Source organism: Symphalangus syndactylus, chromosome 7, assembly GCF_028878055.3.
Source record: "Symphalangus syndactylus isolate Jambi chromosome 7, NHGRI_mSymSyn1-v2.1_pri, whole genome shotgun sequence".
Taxonomy (NCBI): Eukaryota; Metazoa; Chordata; class Mammalia; order Primates; family Hylobatidae; genus Symphalangus; species Symphalangus syndactylus.
In genome coordinates this window covers 103,487,142-103,511,208 of record NC_072429.2, presented here as the reverse complement: position 1 = coordinate 103,511,208, position 24,067 = coordinate 103,487,142, and the positions used below count along the sequence as shown (strand labels likewise).

Below are 24,067 nucleotides of genomic sequence, written 5' to 3'. Positions count from 1 at the left end.
ATAAGCCATGAATGAATCACAGGGCCTTGCCAAAAGTTTTCCATCCTGCGATAAGGCACAAAAACCATACAAACAAAAACCCAGGAACATTCTGTCGGGAGCAGGGGGCTGTTTTTCAAATTTTATGTTAATGAAAGATAGAACTTTCTGTTTATTGAAACTGGCCCAAAATACATCTAATCAGAATTGCCAACTACCATTTAATAATTTCAACTACACATTTCACTTTTTCTCTATATTCTGAGAACTAGTTAATTCAAAAGCTGGGCTCCCTTGCATATGATTTGCATTTGCAAAATAAGAAAGAAAAAAAAAGAGAAAGAACAAAAATCTTCTCTCAGAACTACAATCTTGTCTATGTAGTTTTTCTTTGGCATAAATGCCAGGAAGTGAACAAAACAGCGAAAGGCCCTTCTCTTAAGAAGCCTATGTCTGGTGCAGTACCCAAATTCCATCTACAGTAATATGTATCTTTAATACAGAAACTATAATCTTATTATTATTTATTTTATTTTTTTCTTTTTTTGAGACGGAATTTCACTCTTGTTGCCCAGGCTGGAGAACAATGGCACAATCTCGGCTCACTGCAACCTCTTTCTCCTGGGTTCAAGTGATTCTCCTGCCTCAGCCTCCCAAGTAGCTGGGATTACAGGCATGAGCCACCGTGACTGGCCCAATCTTATTATTTTATATTCACACCTTGTATATGTCACTATCATTGTTCATTAAAACATGTGTTTGCTGACTGGACCTACCAATTTTCAAAGCACTTTCAAATGCATCATGTCATTAAACCTCATATTAACCACTTGAGGTTGAGTATCACTAATGCAGTCTTATAAATGGAGAATCTGAGGCTTAGAGAAGGTTAGGGATGTCTTAGGATCAGGCAGCCAGTAATTACAGGAGCTGAGATTTGTGCCTGGATCTCACAGTTTCATACCCACAGCTCTTCCTGTCTTCTGTCTTCCAATGATATAACCTGGTAACTCCAGGCTTGTCTGAATTTCAAAAGCCCTGTCCCCTCATCCCTATAAATAAATTCATACTTGACTCATCATCAATTTTTAGTTCAGAAAAAGTGGTCACAGTCTTGATTACACACCGGGCAATGTTGACCATAGAGTCCTCAGGCAATGTTCCCTAACAAAGAGGTAAATAGCAGCTAGCTGCCACATACACCCCAATGTCCTTCATCAAATGTGGCGAGGAAGAAAGGAGGCAGTGGTATTCTTGAGGCCACTTCTTCTGGTTTACCCGATCTGCTTGTATTCCACTGAGAGAGCCTTTTCTAAGCTCTACTTGATGAACCTGGGTTACATATCGAAAGGGGAAAAAATCTTCTCCTTCATCTCACGCCACACCATTTCTCCCTGCCAACTTCATTTCAGCAGCGTTTTCTTCTACAGCACAATTTCTCAGCATCGGTATCATGGCCAGAAATCTCTTTATTGTGGGGAGCTGCCCTGTGCATTTAGGAAGCTTAATGCCATTTTTGCCCTTAAACCCACTAGTTTCCGGTAGTACCCCTCCAGCTGGTAACAACCAAAAATGTCTCCAGGCTGGGAGCAGTGGCTCCTGCCTGTAATCTCAGCACTTTGGGAGGCTGAGGCGGGCAGATCACTTGAGGTCAGGAGTTCGAAACCAGCCTGGCCAACATGGTGAAACCCCATCTCTACCAAAAAATACAAAAGTTAGCCAGTCATAGTGGTGCATGCCTGTAGTTCCAGCTACTCAGGGGGCTGAGGTGGGAGAATCACATGAATCCAGGAGCAGACGTTGCAGTGAGCCAAGATCAGGCCACTGCACTGCAGCCTGGGCAACAGAGTGAGACCCGTTCTCAATAAAAATAAATAAATAATAAAAAAAACTACCTCCAAATGTCCCCTGGGAAGCAAAAATTACCCCTACTTGGTAATATTGGTCTATATGACTAGGAGAGAAGGTATAAAAGCACAAATCCACTGGCTAATTCTTTGTAAAAACAAACAGCCCTCCTGCATCCACCTAGTAACGAATAACTCAATAATGTAAGAACTAAGATTTGAGCACCTACTGTAAGCTAGGCACTCTTCTGATGCTCTACTTAAAATATCTCTTATTTTTAACACATTCCTGCCAGGAGCATATTTCAGTCCCATATTAAAAAGTGAAGGGGGAAAAAAAAAAAGGATGTACACAGAATTTAAATAACTTGCCCAAAACGAGCTGAAAAGTGGCAGATCCATTTCTAATTTGGGTTCTCTACTCTAAATCTCATGTACCTTCAACTATACCATCTGGATCTGTTCATTTGGTTCATAACTATACCATCTGGCTCTGTTCATTTGGTTCTTTTTTTTTTTTGAGACAGAGTCTCGCCCTGTCACCCAAGCTGGAGTACAGTGGCATGATCTGGGCTCACTGCAAACTCCACCTTCTGGTTTCAAGCGATTCTCCCACCTCAGCCTCCTGAGTAGCACGGGCGTGCGCCACTGCACCTGGTTAAGTTTTGTATTTTTAGTAGAGATGGGGTTTCACTATCTTAGCCAGGCTGGTCTCGAACTCCTGACCTCTGGTGATCTACCCGCCTCGGCCTCCCAAAGAGCTCAGATTACAGGTGTGAGCCAACACACCCAGCCCATTTGATTCATTTCTGCTGCTCACCATCTGATGACCTCACCATCATTCCTATGAAAGTCGAGTGTTGTGCCCAAGGTCATGACGGTGGTATGGTCAGTGCTGGGATGCAAATGTTCGCTATACAAGTCAGCCCAGGAGAAGCTGTAAAAAGCTGTAACCTTGGGATCTGAGCTTTCCCTGCCTCCTGATATCCCCCTGGAGCATGTGGTAAGCAAAGCAGCTAGAAGACAGCCTGAGCACCTGAAAAACTGAAATTGTTCATTAGAAGCCTGCTGACAGCATCATCTTACTAGAGGCAGGACCAGAACGTGTCTGAGTGGACACCAGGGGAAAGTGTTCTGTGGATGTAAGAGCTCTGACTCTCAGGTCAAAGAGGCCGAAAACCAGACCTCACCTCTGCCACTTTCTAAGTGCATGAACTTGAGCAAGACCCTCTTTTTGTTTTAGTTTCCTCATCTGTAAAGGAAGATGATACTACCCATTTCATAGATGGTTGAGCTGGCTGAATGATGCAGTACAAGAGAAATGCTTAGCATGGTGCTCAACTTACAGGAAGAGTTACAAAATGTGAGCATTTATGATTGTTTAGCTAACATCCCATTTCCCCTAAGTGACTCAGGTTTATCATCAAAGGTTCATCATGCTGCTCAAAAATCCTTTACTTTATCCCCAGGCTACTCTTGTTCACACCCTCCATCATGGAGTTCGATATTTCCACTGGTCTCTTTAAATTCCTAACTCCACCCCACACCATCCCTTTCATTTAAGCCAGTCTGTGCATTTGCTTCACAGATAAAGGCCATGTGAAGTACAAAGTATTTCTTCCTCTATTCCTTCTACTCTAAACATATTTATAATGCCTTAGCAAGCTGTATCAATATCTACATATACCTCCTTTGTATTTTTCTTAGAGACAAGATGACTCTCTTCTCCAAAAAGGCCACATCTACTTTCTATGCCGCCTTCTAGAACTTGCTACCCCCTCCCTTTCCTGTATCTTTAATATCGTCTTCTCCACTAGACTTCTCCTTTTCACCAGCAAATGTGGAGACTAGCTGAATTTACACAGTAATTACAATGTTTTTGCTTGTATTGTATGTTTCTTACAGTGGTTTATGAGGACTTTCAGAATCTAAGGGAGAGATAAATCACCTGCTTAGGCCACTACTCTAGAAAAATGACCCTAACCAGGCCAGGCGCAGTAGCTCATGCCTATAATCCTAGCACTTTGGGAGGCTGAGGTGGGCGGATCTCCTGAGGTCGGCAGTTTGAGACCAACCTGACCTACATGGAGAAACCCCGTCTCTACTAAAAGTACAAAATTACTCGGGCATGGTGGTGCATGCTGGTAATCCCAGCTACTTGAGAGGCTAAGGCAGAAGAATTGCTTGAACCCAGGAGGCAGAGGTTGCAGTGAGCCAAGATCACGCCATTGCACTCCAGCCTAGGCAACAGGGGCGAAACTATGTCTCAAAAAAAAAGACCCTCAACATTTTAGAAAAAGAAATCTGCATTTACCGTCTTAGTTTTCCTTCATTTCATTTACCGTTTAACCTACTGTGCTGTTTTCTCTTTCTTATAGTTCAGAAAATTTGGAGTAGGTGTTCTGTTCATAGTTATTCTCCCCATGGCCATATTTGATACATCCTGTTTCTTTCTCCTTACTCCTTACCTCCTTCTTCCGTCCAACATGTGTTCCATATGGGAGCTGCCATCTTCTTACAGAAGCACATCAGCCTAAATCACAATGGTTGGTTTAGGAGTAAGCAGGCTTAGCCAATGATCAAGGCCTTGGCCATAGTGATTGGTTCAATGAATGTTCATATGACCCAAATGAGACCAATTAAAATTCTTCCCTGGAATTTCCCAACTGGAGCTGGGATGGGGAAGCTTGTTTTCTCTTTAATTGTAAAGTAACAGTGGAAGGCTAAAGTTGCCAGTAGCCTAGTCCTCCTGGAGACATTTGCCAAGAGAATAAAACTATAATATAGAGAAAAGCTGAGCTAAGAGACCAAGAGATGACTATGCCATTCCTAAGGCCAGCTGCATCCCTGCCCTACACATATTTTGGTTAAGTAAGCCAATCACTCTTTTATATTCTTAAGCTATTTTGGGTATATTTCTATCGCTTCTAAACAGGAGAGTCTTGCTCTCTGTGGTTACTGCTTTTTTGCCTCCTTCTCTTTGCCTCTAAACTTCTTGAAATAGAAGTCTACACTTATCTCTAATTTTTTACCTTCTATTCAGTGCCAACCCTGTTGCAATCTGACTCCTATCTCTATCAATCTGTTAAAATAGGATTAGCAAAAGTGATTAAAGACCTCCTAATTTAAACATCCAATGACCTATTTTAAGTCTTTATCCCGTTTGCTTGTGCTACAGAGTTGACTTTGTACACAGACAAGTTTCTCCTGACCTTCCTTTCTAACATACCACTCTCTCCCAGATAGTGTCCCTTGCTGGCCCTTGCATCTCAATGTTCTTCACAAGCTCCCTCTACTCTGCCAAATTTTTAAGGTCTGGTGGGCTCCAGAAATTTATCATTCATTCTCTCCTCATTTGACATATTCTCCCTGGAACACTTTGTCTATGCTTTAACTTCTGTCTCTATGCTGATGACTTCTAAGTTTATACCTTCAGCCTAGTTCTTTCCCGGAAGCACCAGACTTACACAACGAACGTCCCTACTTGGGCCCTGCAGACATTCAAGGATAACATCATTATTCAAGATGATAGAGCTCACAGTATCACCATTTACCCCACTCACTTAAGAATTATTTGGCAATTATCAATGTGCCAGGAACTATTCTCAGTACTAAAGATAAAGCTATAAACAAAGTTCTTACGCCAGTGAAACCTACATTCTGGCAAGAAACGTCATTTTCTTCTTTTTCCTCTCCTTCCAACCCAACGGGTCTCCAGTCCTATACATTTTTATTTTTTAAATATATTCCAAATTCATCACTACTGCCACCCTCATTTCTCACTTTTTTTAACAGCTTACTACTTAACTGTAAAGATCCTTCAACCTCCAATTTATTCTCCATGCTAATGCCCAAGTATTCCTCATGAACAACAACAACAAAAAGGTTTATTTTTATTCATTTGCTTCAAAATTCCTGCTGGCTCACTCTCACTGGATGATAAAATTCAAATTCTCTAATTAGGTACATACAGTTCTACACAATCTGGTCAGAACATGACTCTCCAAACCCATCTCCCCCCAATCCTACTCCCACTATACTACACCCCAGCCACACCAAGCTTCTCACACTTCTCTGAGCACAGGAGCATTTTCATATCTCTGCCCCTTTACAAATGTTGAGCCCTTAAATTATAAATGCCCTTCTCTTATTTCACCCCTCCGTTTTTTCCATCTAATGATCTCTTACCCAGTCTTCTTGATTCTGTAAAATGTCATCTATCTCTCTGAAGCCTTTCCTAGCTCATAAAGCCATTGTTATTTACCTCATCCTTTGACTCTCAAAGCACTGTGATAACATATGGTGCTTAGACCATTTAAAAATACATCTACTTATAAATGTGTTTCTTCCACAAACCAATAAGCTCCTTAAGGACAAGGACTGTGCCCTATTCCTTGTTGCATTTCCTAGAATCTTGCATAATGTCAGCAAATATGTAGGCATAATGAGGGGGAGGACTAGCTATAGCTTACTCGGTTTGTTTCAGTTACAGTTTTAGATAGAAACTATTAATACTATCACTAGTTTAAACATAAAAATATTTATACCAGGGATTAGATGGCTTACAAAATTGCTGGAAGGGCTGGAGCAGCAATGTCCCCACTAAACATCCAGGAACAACCCTCAGCCCCCAGAATCACACTGCCTTTGCCACCATCAGGAAATGGCCACTGCTACAGGAAGCCACTCCCTTATGAAGCTGTTGACAGCAGAGTCACATTGCCTCTGCCATAGACTGTGTCTACAAAACAGGCATTTTACTGTCTGCCAATAGCTCTCTCTCCTTAACGCTGTCCCATATTCAGTCTTATTTGAGTCCATGCAATTGATGGAACCTAAAACACATCCAGAACTTGAGCTGCAAGAGAGGCTGATAAATGGCCTTTTTGGCTTATAGTAAGCAAGCTCTGCAGTAAGGGGTACACCACAAGGAGTTTGGAATGGATGTTAAATAGGCTAATCCATCATGTCCATGAGTCTCTCCTATGTGGTAGGCATTTCAACAACTGGCGAGATAGGTATTATTGTCCTCACTTTACTAATGAGAAGACAAAGGCTTGGAGAGAGTAAGATCTTGTCCTAGATGACATAGATGTTATTGGTGGACTCTATTCAAAATCAAATCTGCCCCATTCCAAAGACTATATTCTTTCTACCACACTAGTTGGTTATGAGGGCTTTAGTTAGGATATCTTACACAGGTCTAAAAGATAAGCAATGAAAACAACAGAAATTTAACAAAGTCTATCCCTTCTTGTTACCATCTTGTCACCGTTGCTCTAGATTTTTGAGAATACGTGTTTGTGGTATAAATCTTTGTTTTGTTTTGATTTGAGACAGAGTCTCACTCTGTCACCCAGGCTGCAGTGCAGTGGCACGATCTCAGCACACTGCAACCTCCACCTCCTGGGTTCAAGCGATCCTCCTGCCTCAGTCTCCCGAGTAGCTGGGATGACAGGCACCCTCCACCACACCCAGCTATTTTTAGTAGAGATGAGGTTTCACCATGTTGGCCAGGATGGTCTTAATGTCTTGACCTCATGATCTGCCCACTTAGACCCCCAAAGTGCTGGGATTACAGACGTGAGCCTCTGCACCCAGCCAAATCTTTGTCTTTTTACTATGACCAAACACATTAGCTATCAGTCCAATAATAGGGTTGGATAAACATAAGGTTGCATACAGCCTGGTAAAAAAGGCTATACTTCACTGAAAGCTTATGGATTCCAAATGTAGACTGAGTGACAATGACTCCTGGAAATAGCCTTACGTCCCAGTGCCTGGTTAATGCACAAAACACCCTCATCTGACCCAAGTCAATGCAAAATTAACTCAAATTAGCATCAGCTTCCTACTGGGACTGAATCTTCTGCCTCTACACTGAATGTTCTTCTTTTGGTATTCTGAGTCATTTACTAATCACTTTTAGGATTAGGAAAGTCCACTGAGTCAGCTGATTTTAAAGAGCATCAGCAAGAGAAAATCCCCAGAAGTAGAATGAGGGATGACCTTAAATCGGGTTTCCAAGCTATTAAAATGCTGAGAAAGAGCAGCAATAGACAGGCCATCGCCAAAGCACCATCATGCTACTACATACGGAGACTGTCTGAGTGAAGATCTGGGAAAGCCTATGGAACCCAAAATAGAGCTCTGAAGATGGCACGACCAGAGAGTAAAGAGAGTCCTTGGTCACAGACAGAGAGCCAGGCTCCCAGCTCCAGGCTATACACAGTCATGAGCCACATAATGATGCTTTGGTCAATGACAATGTATCCAAGGGCAGTCTCATAAGATTATAATACCATACTTTTGTTTTTGTTTGTTTTGAGACAGAGTCTTACTCTGTCACCTAGGCTGGACTGCAGTGGTGTGATCTCGGCTCCCTGCAACCTCCGCCTCCCAGGTTCAAGCGATTCTCCTGCCTCAGCCTTCTGAGTAGCTGGGATTACAGGTGCCTGCCACCATGCCCAACTAACTTTTTGCGTTTTTAGTTGAGACAGGGTTTCACCATGTTGGCCAGGCAGGTCTCAAATTCCTAACCTCAAGTGATCCACCCGCCTCGACATCCCAATGTGCTGGGATTATAGGCATCAGCCACCATGTCCAGCCTTATAATACCACACTTTTACTGTACCTTTTCCATGTTTAGCTGTACAAATGTCTAACATTGTGTTACAATTGCCTATTCAGTACAGTAACATGCTGTACAGGTTTATAGCCTAGGAGTACAGGTCTGGAGCCTAAGTTATACTATATAGCCTAGATATGTAGTAGGTTACCATCCAGCTTTGTATGAGTACACGCTATGATGTTCACACAATTATGAAATTGCCCAACAATGCATTTGTCAGAATTTAGCCCCATTGTTAAGTGACACATGACAAGACAGTAAGACATTCACTGAGGCTTTGTAGGGGCAGGCAGTGAGAATTGCTTTGGATTGAGTCATTTCCCTTCTGTTTGAGTCACTCTTCCATGGCAGAGGGAAAGGAGGTGATCCTACCTGCCTCTGTTAAGCCAGATGAGGAGTCTTTAGAAAAATCATTTGGGGGGCAAGATTCATATTCCTTGGAGTCTGAAGGATGTGGAGACCAGTACTTCATTTATACATGAGAAGTCTAGATGGAGAGAATCTGGGGTTGGCCAAAGGGGCCTTTGGCAGTCTAATCTAGAAGGGAGCTATCCCCAAGAAGCCCCTGCAGGGGCCCTTGCAGAAAAAGAGTCAATATGGACATTCACCTTTCACGAGAGGCCCCAGGCCATAAGACTCTCCGTCCTCCCTAATGCTCACAACCAAAAGATGACAGAAGGCCTAATGGAGGTGCCTAATGCACACAGGTGGAGATTTAACACTGAACACTTCGAGACTGAGAGGGCTGGGAAATGTCCCAGGCACTAGCTGACAAAGGGAGAAGGCACAGAATATAAGCATCTTAATAAATAATAATGGATCAAAGCCCAGGGATTCTTTCCTGGATCGTGTCAATCCTGAGGTTACAGTGCTTTCCTAAGGGAAGGGAAGAGGCCTAGTCCTCCCCAGCAAGAATTGAAATTGAATTTCTTACCAATCATGGCTGACCTGTACCAACCCAGATATAATCAGATTTGATTTTTTTTAAAAAAAAATAAAGAAACATGATGTTTGTTGCACAGAAGTGTTGTAGAGCTATTAATATAGGTCACATAAGTATGTATACAGCTCCTCATCTATTGTCCAGCACTTAGTGGAAGCTTAACAGATGCTAGCTCCCTCTTGGGACATTTTTTCTTACTGACCAGAAAATTCTAGGATAGTCAAGTTTGTTGACCTTGAGAATGATGGAAGAAAGCCGTTGCTCAAAATAGTAGCCTCATTGGAAGGATCACTTGAGCCCAGAAGTTTGAGGCTGCAGTGAGCTATGATTGTACAAACCACTGCACTCCAGCCTAGGTGACAGAGTGAGGCTCCATCTCTAAAAATAAAAAAATAAAATAAAATAAAGTGTTGCAAAATAAAGGAATTCAAGTATTTTGGCCTCATTGTCTCTTATTCTCTGCTTCTCTACTTCTCTATAGCCAGTCTATTGCACCCCCAAAACTGGTCCAGTTGCTTTTTACTCCTTAAAGACATTATGCAAATACCCCTCTCTGTCCTTTCATTGTATCCACCTGTCTTCCTGCCTAGCATATTCGCCCTTCTATTCCTCTAAGTCCTACTCATGCTCCAAGTAATCACCTTCTATCTTTATTCCTCTGCAAAGATTTCCCAGTGCCCATCAATATACAATGCAAAATGCAGTGCTTGTACTTAATAGAGGTTCCATTCACTCAGACATGTTTCTTGTTCAACTAGTTATTCATTCAATAAATTTTTTTGAGTGTCTGCGATAGTCCAAGCTCCATAAGAGCTGAAATATTTTTGCCTAATTTGTTGACTACTATATGCTCAGTGCCTATTATAGTGGTTTATATTTAGTAGATGTTAATTGAATGAATGAATGCTGAGGATACAGTGGTGAACAAAAGACATAAAGTTCTTGTTAGTAATCATGATGTTGTCTTGATGCTGATAACAATAGCACATTTTTCTTCTCCGTGACTCCTAAATGATAATATCCTCCAAAGTTCTGTTTGAAATGTTTTTCTCTCCACCCCCTCTCCAGTGACAACGCCATCCACTCCTGCACCTCAGACATCACCTCTGTGCAAATGAATTTCTCTGATTAAGGGCAATTTTTTCTCTTTCCAGGGGAAACAATAAAGATAAGTTTTTATTTCTGTCTACATGCGTAGACTTAAGCCATAGCCATACAACCTGGGAATAAGGGTGAAATCTGGCCTTCAGGTCACCCACCTCCTATTCTCCCAAGACACAGAGGGGAAGAAAGAAGACCCACAGGCAGAGGAGTAGAGTTAGAATGACCCTTTCTCACCACTCCGTGGACTCAACTCATGCTGGCAGAGAAAAAGGAGTTTTTAGTGAGATTTTGGATGGCTGGGAGAGGAAGGCTGTCCTGATATCCACAGCCATGAGATCTTAGCAGAGAAGAAAATTCTCTTCCATTAGCAAACCCCAGCAGGTACAACAATAGCAGCCCAGACAGGTATTTCATGCACATTAACTTAAAAATTTTCATGCTATTTCAGTTAAGGATAAAGGAACTGAGACACACAGAGTCTCAGTAATATCCCCAACATTTACAGAGTCTGTAAATAGCTGAGCTGGACCCAGCTGGAGCCAAAGCGAAAGTTTTAACCACTACACCATATCATCTTTGTATGAAGCAAAAGGCTAATGCTTCCAGGCATGGGTTCATCCCAGTCACAACTTAGGAAAACAGCCATTAGAAGCAAATACAGTCATATGCTGCATAACGACGTTTGTCAATGATGGACGACTGCATATACTACAGTGGTACCATAAGATTATAATGAAATTGGAAATTTCTATCACCTAATGACATCTTGATGATCCTGTCCCTATGTTGGCCTAGGATAATGTATAGGTTTGTGTTCTAGTTTTTAACTAAAATATTTAAAATCTTTTTAAAAGTTTTTAAAAATTAAAAATAGAAAAAAGTGGCTGGGCATGGTGGCTCACACCTGTAATCCCAGCACTTTGGGAGGCCGAGGCAGGCGGATCACCTGAGGTCAACAGTTCAAGACCAGCCTGACCAACACAGTGAAACCCCATCTCTACTAAAAATACAAAATTAGCCGGGCATGGTGGCCCATGCCTGTAACCCCAGCTACTCAGGAGGCTGAGGCAGGAGAATTGCTTGAACCTGGGAGATGGCAGTTGCAGTGAGCCGAGATCACGCCACTGCAGTCCAGCCTGGGCAACAAGAGCGATACCCGTCTCAAAAAAAAAAAAAAAAAAAAGAAAAGAAAAAAAAAAATATAGAATAAGGATATAAATAAAAACTATTTTTATGGCTGTACAATGTGTTTTTGTTTTAAGCTGTTATTACAAAAGAGTCAAAAAGTTTAAAGATTTTTTAAAGTTTATAAAGTTATAGTAAACTAAGCTTAGTTCATTATTAAAGAAAGAAAAATATTTTTCTATAAACTAGCGTAGCCTAAATGTATAGTAATCATAAAGTTTATAGTAGTATATAGTAATGTCATAAGCCTTCACATTCACTCACCACTCACTCACTGCCTCACCCAGAGCAATTTCCAGTTCTGCAATCTCCACTCATGGTAAGTGCCCTACACAGATGTACCATTATATACCACTTTTGTGTTTTATATACTGTATTTTTTACTGTACCTTTTCTATGTTTAGATACACAAATACTTAGCATAATATTACACTTGCCTACAGCATCCATCCAGTACAGTTGGAGTATAGGACTCTAACACTTACCCAAAGATAGCTGTTAGGTCAGGGTTTCTGCACCATAATCGCTTGTGTGGTCACCAGGAGGATGTTACAGGACCCCACCGCTTACCGAAAGTTAACATTTGGATTGGGAGTTTCCTCCTTATAGTCCCTTCTGTGGTCAACAGAAAGATACTACAGGAAAGGGGTCCCGATCCAGACCCCAAGAGAGGGTTCTTGGATCTCGTGCAAGAAAGAATTCAAGGCAAGTCCGCAGCGCAAAGTGAAAGCAAGCTTATCAAGAAGTAAAAGATGCCAGGCGCGGTGGCTCACATCTGTAATCCGAGCACTTTGGGAGGCTGAGGCAGGTGGATCACGAGGTCAAGAGATTGAGACCATCCTAGGCAACATGGTGAAACTCTGTCTCTACTAAAAATACAAAAATTAGCTGGGTATGGTGGCACACGCCTGTAGTCCCAGCTACTCAGAAGGCTTAGGCAGGAGAATCGCTTGAACCTGGGAGGCAGAGGTTGCAGTGAGCCAAGATCGAACCACTGCACTCCAGCCTGGAGACAGAGACTCTGTCTCAAAAAAAAAAAAAAAAAAAAAAAAAAAAGAAAAGAAAGTACAGGAATAAAAAAATGGCTACTCCATAGACAGATCAGCCCCAAGGGTTGCTGATTGCCCATTTTTATGGTTATTTCCTGATGATATGCTAAACAAGGGGTACATTATTCATGCCTCCCCTTTTTAGACCATATAGGGTAACTTCCTGGCATTGCCATGGCATTCGTAAACTGTCATGGTACTTGTGGGAGTGTAGCAGTGAGGATGACCAGAAGTCACTCTCATGGCCATTTTGGTTTTGTAGGTTTTGTCCTTTACTGCAAACTGTTTTATCAGCAAGGTCTTTATGACCTGTATTTTGTGCTGACCTCCTGTCTCATCCTGTTACTTTAGAATGCCTTCACCGTCTGGGAATGCAGCCCAGTAGGTTTCAGCCTCATTTTACCCAGCTCCTATTTAAGATGGAGTTGCTCTAGTTCATATGCCTCTGACAGTAGGTTATACCATATAGCATAGGTGTAAAGTAGGCTGTACCACATAGGTTTGGTTAAGTTCACTCTGATGTTCGCACAATGACAAAATCATCCAATGATGCATTTTTCAATGTATCCCCATCATTAAGCAATGCATGACTGATGTATTTCTAATCCTGATCTCTTTCCTAACTACCAGACCATGTTTTCAACTAGGTTCTAAAAATATTTTACCAGATCATCTCACCAGCATATTTAATCGAAAATGTCTAAAGATGAAATTATAGCCATTTCTCTTCCTGAATTTTCTGTCCTGTTAATATTATTCCTACTCTTTCAGTCATGCTGTCTGGAAATATTAACATCTCCATTTATCCCTCCCACTCCTATTCACTCTACCCCAAATTAATTGTCACATCCTATAGATTTCACTTATATAGTATCTTTAAAATATCACCCCTCAATTCAATTGCCACAGCTTCAGCCTTGATTTCTACCCTTTGCTGATAATAGCGATTAACTTTCCGAATATTTATCCTGCATCACTCTCTCTCAAAGCTATCCAGAACACCTCTATTATATTAGTCTTCCTGGAGTACATCTAATAACATTGCCACCCTATTCAATAATCAAACCTTCAATGACACTCCTCACCTCCTACAATTGCTTATCAAATTACATGCATTCCCTTGCCTGCCGTTTATCTCTAGGACACCTTTCCAAGCCTATTCTCCTGCCGGTCCCCTCCACAAACCCAATGTCTTGGCCAAAACACATTGTATGTATATTTTACCATGTCTTTGTTCAAATACTCTCACCCTATCTTCCACCTTTTGAAGTTTTCCTCATCCTTCCAGGTCCACATCAAAGGAAGCTTCCTGCACTGTCTTCCCTGAGCTCCCCCATGTGAATGCTGTCCCTCACCTGAACTCCCATGTTTCTCATCTTTCACCTCTATTCTGAACTGCTCTTCCTGCTCCCTCTCATGGATACTCCACCTGAGTATCTATGTCACTCTTCAAAAATGCAAATCAACTCTGTCCATATCCTTCACTCACACACACACACACACCTCTATTTATATAACTTTCTCATGTTTTAATCTTTCAGGGGTTACAGGATCACAGAAGACAGAATGGGCAACAAGAAGTTCATGACACTCTGGACAGATTTCTAAAGGTTCTTATTCTACTGCCAATCAATCAAATTACTTTTTTGTTTCTACCACTTTCAGAAATGGTTGCATACCCACCCGTCCCATACACAATCAGCAGCACCAGTTTATTTATGTCATTCCTGTGCTGAGAAACCTCAATAATTCCCCTCACTTCCACTTAATTCCCAATTTCCAGTGTGTTTCCAGTCCTCTTCTGCTTCCCTATCTGTCTCATGTTGTGCTGTTCCCAATTCAATGCTTTCCACTCAGACTTTCCTCTGAAATTGTTCTGGCCTTCTCTTCTATCTGAAATGTCTTTGTCATGGTCACCCGAGGTGTAGGTGAACTCCCAATCCTCTAGCACCCCTATATCTCCTGTTTGAACCCTTTTATGACACATACCACATACTATGTACCCTAGATTTTGTGATAAATGTATTATTCTAAGTTGTAAGTTCTTATGTTATATAACCAGACTGCCCTGTCTCCCCAGTATGATTAATTTTCTTTTTTTTTTTTTTTGAGACAGTTTTGCTCTTGTCGCCCAGGCTGAGTGCAATGGCACAATCTCAGCTCACCGCAACCTCCACCTCCCAGGTTCAAGTGATTCTCCTACCTCAGCCTCCCAAGTAGCTGGGATTACAGGCATGTGCCACCGTGCCCAGCTAATTTTGTATTTTTAGTAGAGATGGGGTTTCTCCATGTTGGTCAGGCTGGTCTCGAACTCTTGACCTCAGGTGATCCACCCACCTCGGCCTCCCAGAGTGCTGGGATTACAGGCGTGAACCACCACGCCCAGACCCAGTATGGTTAATTTTCTATGTCAAATTGGCTAAGCTTTGGATGCCCAGTTGTTTGGTTAAATACTAGTTTAGATGTTACTGTGAAGGCAGACATAATTAACATTTTTTAGATATAGTTAACATTTACAATCAGTTACATTTAATTAAAGCAGATCACTCTTCATTATGCAGGTAGGCCTCAGCCAATCAACTAAAGGCCATAAGAGCAAAAACTGAGATTTCCCAGGGAAGAAGAAATTCTGCCTCAAAATTGTAACATAGAAATCCTGCCTGCATTCCAGTCTGCTAGCCTGCCCTACAGATTTTGGACTTCTTAGCCCCAACAGTCATGTGAGCTAATTCCTTTCCTTTAACTAACTCTCTCCATCGATCAATCGGTGGATAGATAGATGCATTGGTTCTGTTTCTTGGAGCACATGATTAGGTCACATTTAATTTTGTTTTAAAATTAACCAATTCCATTTATCTCAATTATTTATGTCCTACCTCAATACAAAGACACACCCGCACCCCTTACCCAACCCCTAGGCCACAGAATAAGTCAAGAATTCCAGCGGGTTTGGAAATTGTGCCTATCTTCTGAAATGCTCCATTCTCTGCATCATGGGGTCTCTGTGAAAACAGGCTCTTAACCAGGTACTCCAGCGATCCTGAGCAGCCACTGCTCTCTCCCAGTCATGCTCTGGTGGTGAGGAACCTGCTGCTGTGGCAGTACCTCCTGGGGTACAGGGAAGGGCTGGAATCGATCTCTCATAGCACACCATTGTCAGCCAGAGCCTCAAAAGCATAATCCATTGTCTGCCAAGAGGTGTTCTCACGCCACCCACACCCTGTGTCTTCTTCTCATGACGCTGCTGGCTCTGGCCACCACTCTAGACTGCCCTTCTCCTTAAAGTGAGTTTCCTTTTGAGGCCTTCATTTATAAACAGCTGTCTTCAATCACAATCACTTTAATCCATCAAATATGTTATAGAATATGGAACCCCAAACAGAAAAGTGCCAGTTCCCTTCCACCAAGAACGCCTCTTGGTTTCTATCCAAATTTGCCTCACTTCTGCATCACTAAAAGATACCACCAAAGTTGGTTATTTCCAAACAAAGAGGTGAGCTCCAAAATATATTAAGGCTTCGACCTCTAGTACTAGAAGCCACCAATAACTTCATAAAGGCAGATTTTCAGTTTGATTACCATGTATGATACTTCCTCAGTTACTTCTCAGGAAATAGATCTTAAATAAATCAGTGCATTGACAAACCAGTTCCTCTTTGCCTCAAATATCCTGTCTTTTCCTCTCACTTTGAAAGAAATAATATCAGAAATTTCTTCTGTGTCTGAGGATTGTATTTTATGGTATTTATGTCTAATAAAACTAAGTTGGCCGGGCACGGTGGCTCACGCCTGTAATCCCAGCACTCTGGGAGGCTGAGGCGGGTGGATCACTAGGTCAGGAGATTGAGACCATCCTGGCTAACACGGTGAAACCCCGTCTCTACTAAAAACACAAAAAATTAGCCGGGCATGGTGGCGGGCGCCTGTAGTCCCAGCTACTCGGGAGGCTGAGGCAGGAGAATGGCGTGAAACCAGGAGGCGGAGCTTGCAGTGAGCCGAGATTGCACCACTGTACTCCAGCCTGGGCGACAAAGCGAGACTCCATCTCAAACAAACAAACAAAAACTAAGTTGCCATCTCATATTGGACCTGTAGATGTTGAGCTGTATGTGTTCAAGGCCTTTTGAAAACCAGGCTTGGAAATCCATACTTAACTTGATAAACAATGGGGAGCCAATGAACCTGAGTACTTAATTTCAAAGTAATAAAAGACTAATTCTCTGCTTTATCAAGACTACAAATTCAGCATATTATATACGGAGGATTTTTTAGAGCAAGGGATAGCTCCGTTAATTTTTTTTTTTACAAGATGCTGCTAGTAAGCCTTTTATGCCTGCAAGGCAGGATCAGGGTTTCTATAAACTCCTGTAAAAAACTGGTCCAGATTAGAGAATTTTCAAATGTTTCTCATTTTTGCAAATCACATTTCAAAAGAGAAAGCATTTGCATATTCAAGGTGAAATCCCATGAAAAGATGCCTCATGTGAAGTTTTATAGAGTAATTATTTCTACATTTTTGAACTGGCTCCACCTTCAAAATATATCAGCTCAAACCACACAATAGACATAGATATTAATTAGCAGGCTAATTATCCAGACTTCTTTAGACTAATCAAGTAATGAAAAAGCTTCAATCTGTTGGATTTTTCTTGAACAACTAACAGTCAAACATGAACTTGTTATGACTAGTAAATTGCACAAACACAATTTGAGACTGAGAACAAGATTGTGCATTCCCTGGATTCAGGCCTTTTCTCACAAAACCAGATCCACAGCCAACTCTGCCTCCAAAGATACTTTGAAGAAAGGTTTTCTGTCTCCTTATAGCAGAAAATCGATACTGCACACTGGAGGGGAAGATGGAGAGTTAAAACGTCCTCTTTACACGAGTGAGTAAACACCACCTCCATGCTTGGGATGGTGCAGCACAGAACTGCAGGCTGTAAGACAGGCTCCAAATAAAACCCTTCCCCAGCACAGAACACTCAGCTCCAGAGCTGGCATAGTGGAGCCCTTCACCTAATTTCACTTCTGCGCAACTGCAGATCTGTGTGCGCCTGCAAAATTGCATAATTTGCCATTTACCCAGCTGTTATTCCAGCAAACCTATTGTTTGCACACCGATTTGCCTGCCTGCCTCATAAATCCACAGGAAGGGAGGAGACAGACAGGGAAAGTTTTCAGCATCACACTGTGTTCTCCGTGTCTCCTTCATCTCAAGCTGCCTGCCCCTCCCACATTTAGAGAAAATCACAGGTCTCGAAGCTTCAATGAATAGAAGCTTTGCGTGGGTCCTCCTCTCCCCAGTCTTCACCACTTTCTGAAAAAAGATGCATATTTTTCACATCCTTTGTGTCTTAACCTGGTTACATCCCCCTCTCCTCAGGTCTGAAACAAAGCTTCCTTTCCTCTTGGCTTCTCCTTCGCTGCTCTTACATTTTTCCTGAGATGTCCTGGTATTTCTGGTTTCTTCCCACATTGAGTCAGATCTGAGTGCGGGTTGCAGAAAGCATCTACCGTCATCACCAAATACTAAAGGTAGGCTCTGCCTACCTTTAGTATTTGGAAAAGACAGCTTTTCACAGCCCACATCCTCAGGCTAGTATTTTTCCGCTACAATGATGATAAAAGATAAGGCATTGTTCAAATGTTCTGATGCTGAGAACAGTCTAAAAGCAGGGTTTTGAACATATAAGATATTGCTAGTTCCCAGGGACAAAATTCACATCTTTTTTGTGTGTCACCACAAAGCTCTTCAACACCCCTGTAGAATGGAGCCCTAATTATTCACGACACTCCAGAGGAGCTGTGAGAAGCACAGAAGCAAGCTGGTGCATGATGATGAGGAACCGGGGTACCGTGGCCTGAGTGAGTCAGAAGTAAAGAGAAGCTGCTGCGGCCTTTCCTCACATAAACTACTCCCAGCTCTGCTCACAGGGAGCCAGTTACTTTTTCCTATTGATCTTTTCACTGTTAATTACATCACAATGTACAATAATTTCTGAACTATTAATCTTCCTAATATCAAACTATGCATGTGCTATTTGGCTTATAGTACAGAAAGGGAAATGTCTATTATATGGGCTTATACAATAGACATGTTTTGGGAAATGTGAATGAGTGGTATTTTATAAATCAAATCAAAGCACTTGGGAACTTTATGATTTGAAGACATTTTACTGTATACCTGCTTATAAAATATATAATGTTTCTGGTAAATATGGTTTTACTCATGCATTTTTTTAAGTAGGAACATATTTTCTCAATTAAAGAAAATGGGCATAGTAGTATTATTGAATAGAATTATTATTGAATAGAAAATTGTGAAAATTTTCTTTAGATTTCTGTCCAGTCTATGGCAGAGCCTCACTAAGGCCAGATTTTGAATAATCTACAGCCAAATTCTGGAATACTCTGAGGCATAACTTCTGTATCCCACACAAGACTTTTAACAACAGCAAAAAAAATCTATTCAAGAAAAGGCAGCAAGCCTGCATCAGATTAGAGCATAACATTACACAGCCATTCTTAGAAGACTGTTGCCTCTTGCCCAGAACTGCACCATTTCTTACAGCAAAAATATCAATATGAGGTGATACTGATACCTGAAATACCTGATACTCTTTTCAACCTGATCACCTGGCAATCCTTCTCTCTCTCTCTCTCTCTCTCTCATATATCCATATTTCACTTTAATAATGAGTTTCTACATTTAGGGCTTCCTAAAAATGAAAGAAGTTTACTTTTGAAATGGAAATTTTTTCATAGTGAAAATGTATATTTAGGTACAATCTGGATGAGAACTAATTAGGTATGTTGGAAGCACCTTAGAGATTGAAATTTGTATTAATGAACCTATGATTTGTGTATGCACGTGTGCACACACGTGTTTTAATTTTACTGCAATACTCTTAACATAAAAAATTTCCATTCGTGACATTTAGTACATTTGCAATGTTCTGCAACCATCACCATTATCCAGTTCCAGAAGGTTTTATCACCCTAGAAGGAAACCTGTAGCCATTAAGCAGCAACTTCTTATCCTCCCCACTCCAACCTCCATCTCCTGGCAACTACTAACCTGTCTTCTGTCTCTGTGGATTTGCCTATTCTGGATATTTCCTGTAAATGGAATCGTACAATGTGGTCTTTTGTATCTGGCTTCATGGACTTAGCATTGGCAACCTTTCTAGGTACAAATCCCCTCTAGTGAATTGCTTTGAGGTCCATCTTTAATTTCCATCCCCTCTCTTCCCTTCTCAGGCCCTCACTGCATTATCTGCATTCTGTTCACTGTGAAAGCACCAGTCCTACAACCATCCACTGTAGGACTCCTCAGGGGCCCTACTGACAGCCCTTATGCCACCACATTTCAGGCCTGACTCTGGGCTGCCCGTGGAAGCGAAAGAACAGCAAATTGCCCTCAAACTTCTCCAAGATTTTCATATTTTAAAATAAAATGTGAGAGGCACTTTTTCCCTTCCTGACAAATGTAAGTGATAATTAACTGGTAACATAAAATCTCCCCTGAAGTGTCACAATGTGCTTGTACTTAACAGAGCCACCCTTTAGATCTGCACCACAATTGGCTCCAAGATGAACAAAAGAGCTGGCATTGCTCACCTCAGCCCAGGTGTTCATCCGTACACACAGTACGTATTGCACCCGCATTTGCTTTTTGTTAACAGAAGCAGCTTAAGGAAGAGCAGACTGTGGTGTGGCAGAGAGTACTGGACTCCACGTGAGAAGATATTGCTGCCATTTATTATTATTATTATTTTTTTTGAGACAGAGTTTTGCTCTGTTGCCCAGGCTGGAGTGCAGTGTCGTGATCTCGGCTCACTGTGAGCTCCACCTCCTGCGTTCACACCATTTTCCTGCCTCAGCCTCCCAAGTAGCTGGGACTATAGGCGCCTGCCACCACACCTGGCTAATTTTTTGTATTTTTAGTAGATATGGGGATTCACTGTATTATCCAGGATGGTCTCGATCTCCTGACCTCATGATCCGCCCACCTCGGCCTCCCAAAGTGCTGGGATTATAGGCGTGAGCCACCACGCCCGGCTGACTATTGCCATTTATTATTGATGTAACCATGGGCAAGTCAGGGGGGAACCTGAGCCTTTAAAAGCAGGGTCAGGTTGGGCATGGTGGCTCACGCCTGTAATCCCAGCATTTTGGGAGGCCGAGGCAGGCAGATCACCTGAGGTGAGGAGTTCGAGACCAGCCTGGCCAACATGGTGAAACCCTGTATCTATTAAAAATACAAAATTAGCTGGGTGTGGTGGTACACACCTGTAATCCCAGCTACTTGGGAGGCTGAGGCAGGAGAATCACTTGAATCCAGGAGGCAGAAATTGCAGTGAGCCAAGATCATGCCATTGCACTCCACCCTGGGCAAAAAGAATGAAACTCCATCACAAAAAAGTGAATAAAAATAAATAAAAGGAGGATCACTTTAAGCCATGGCTAACCTTACCAGGTCGTTACCAAGATAGAAGCCAAGAAAACATAATATGCAAAAGCTCTTTGTAAACCATGCCCATATTCCCCAAATGTGTCATATTACAGACTAGATCATGTCTCCTCAAAATTCATATATTGAAGCCCTTACCCCCAATATGATGGCCTTTGGAGAAAGGGCCTGTAAGGAGGTGATCAGTGTTAAATGAGGTTATAAGGATGTGGCCCTCATCCAACAGGACTGGTGTCCTTATAAGAAGGATGCCTGGCTTTTCCATGTTCTCTGCCCCTCCTTATCTGGAAAAGGTTCAGGTGTCCCTTCTTCCAGGAAGCCTTTGGTGATCCCCCTGAACTTCGTTGGAACTCCTCCTTTGGCATCTAGGGTACTATGTATTAATCTTGTTCCACAGGTAGCACGTTGCACTGTAATAATCTGATAATAGTTTGACCTCTACCTCCTTTCCTACAGAAATGACCCTCTCCAGGGCCAGGACCATTTGACCTGCATCTCAGCCTCCCCCAGGTGCAGCCAAGACCTGGCAATAAAAGGCCCTTCATGAATTGTTTGGGCAGAATTCCCAGAAGATTACAATGGGATGAAAGTAGATAATTTAACATTTTTAAGAGCTAAAGATCATGATTTTCTTTTCAACCACTTCAGTCAGGTATTGTCAGATGTTAGTCTGATGCTGGAGCTGGAAAAATGCAGGGAATGTTCTGGTGTAGCCCTCTTATTTGGCCATAGAGGACACTAAAGTCCAGAGAGGAAATGGATATGGATGTTCATGGATACTCACAGCATCACACAAAGTCCTAGCAGGAAAGAGGAAGCATACTTGAATATGATAATTCCAGAAGGGTGTGTTTGTTTCTGCAAAAGCACTATTTAGCAAAGTAGGGCTGAGGTATAGGGGAACCAGAAGAGATAATTTGATAACCTGAAGTGGAGCTGTTAACCGTCCTAGGGCTAGGATGACCAACTTATGCCAGTTTGCCTGGGACTTCCAGTTTATTTATTCATTCATTTTTTTAGAGACAGGGTTTCACTCTATCGCTGAGGCTGGAGTGCAGCAGCACAATTGTAGCTCACTGTAGCCTCAGACTCTGAGGCTCAAGCAATCCTCCCACCTCAGCCTCCTGAGTAGCTGGGACTACAGGCATATGCCACCATCACCAGCTACTTATTGTTTTAAAAAAAATTTTGTAGAGATGGTGGTCTCACTCTTTTGCCCAGGCAGGTCTTGAACTACTGGTCTGAAGTGATCCTCCCACCTCAGCCTCCCAAAGTGCTGGGATTACAGATGTGAGCCACTACACCTGGCTGACTTCCCAGTTTTAAAACTCAAAGTCCTAGGTCCTGGGAATAACTTTAGTTCTAGCAAACCAAGATAACTCATCACTCTACCTGGGGCTGAGGTAGGAAGAAAGGGGGATGGTTATTAAAACCTGAAAGGAAAGACAGTCCCCTTAAAGGAAGCAGTGATATTCAGATAAGGCCACATTTAACCAAAGGGACCTCACAGAGAGGAAGTGAGAGGAAATAGAAACCTCTCCTTCCTCCTTCTAAACTCCTGCCAAAGCTCCACATAGGACCCCCCGCCCCCCGCCCCTCCATGAGCCAAAGACCACCAGAAGCCTGGTCCACAGAGGACAGAAAACGGTGGAGGGTGCACCTGGAGCAGTAAACAGAGCATCTAGCCCAGCCACAGAAACATAGAAGAGTCCAGGTGAAGTCACCCAACTTCCTGCCCAGCACAGACCTCACTAGTCATATTGCAAGTAATAAGGTGGTGTTACTCAAATCCTCAAATTCTCCCCTAGATTTCCAAGCATTTCTAACAAAAAGGGGCTGGGGGAGAAGAGTGCTTTTAAGTTCTTCTGCTTACCTCTGGCTCCCATCTCTTCTCTACACAACACCTTGGCACCCCATGGGTGCTATGTTGGCCTGCAACACCTTAAGTCCAGATGTAAGATGCAGTCCCTTCCTCAAATTCCGCAAAAAATTCCACTCACAGAAGGCAATTTTTGTGTTTATCAGATCATATTGGAGATTTGAAGGGGGATCAAAGAAGAGTTCGTATGGCAAAGAACTTCAAATTGAACAAGACATTCGCGTGCTTGGAAGTCCTCAGCCCCTCCACCACCCAAATGCTTCATGGACTATCTCTTGCTCTGTAGACCCCCAACCCAAGACACATACCATGGCTTTATACCTCTCCTCTACTTCTATCTCTCCTTTCATACCCTCCTTCAACACGACCAAATTTTTTTTTTTTTTTTTTTTTTTTTTTGAGACGGAGTCTCATTCTGTCACCAGGCTGGAGTGCAGTGGCGCAATCTCGGCTCACTGCAACCTCCACCTCCCAGATTCAAGCCATTCTCCTGCCTCAGCCTCTGGAGAAGCTGGGACTACAGGCGCGTGCTACCAGACCCAGCTAATTTTTATATTTTTAGTAGACACAGGGTTTCACCATGTTGGCCAGAATGGTCTCAATCTCTTGACCTCGTGATCCGCCTGCCTCCATCTCCCAAAGTGCTAGGATTACAGGCGTCAGCCACAGCGCCCAGCCTAAAATACCTCTTATGCTGAGCAGTTTGCCGTTTCCTTCTGGGTTTCTGCAAGGCCAGTCAACACCCAAGCCTTGGAGTCTCACCGTCTTCCCCAAGAGACATCCTAGAAGGCTTTGCCTACCAGAGCCAGCTCCCTCTCTGCAATGAATTCTGCTACCAGCTGTTAGTTGAGAAGTTTTTCACCTCCTGTTGTACATTATTCCAGAGAAAGCAGTTGATTGTGGTATAATCCTTTGAGAAGTTTATTAATCAACTGGCATAAAAGCCTGTATCACTGGCTTTCTTGTCTCATGGA

At 42.4% G+C, this 24,067-nt stretch overlaps 1 long non-coding RNA gene across 1 annotated transcript in view; it reads right to left on the bottom strand.

Moving 5' to 3' along the window:
• The window catches only part of LOC134737137 (uncharacterized), a 234,591-nt gene that overhangs the window by 187,896 nt on the left and 22,628 nt on the right, over nt 1-24,067 (bottom strand). The gene's annotated exons all lie outside the window — the stretch shown is intronic.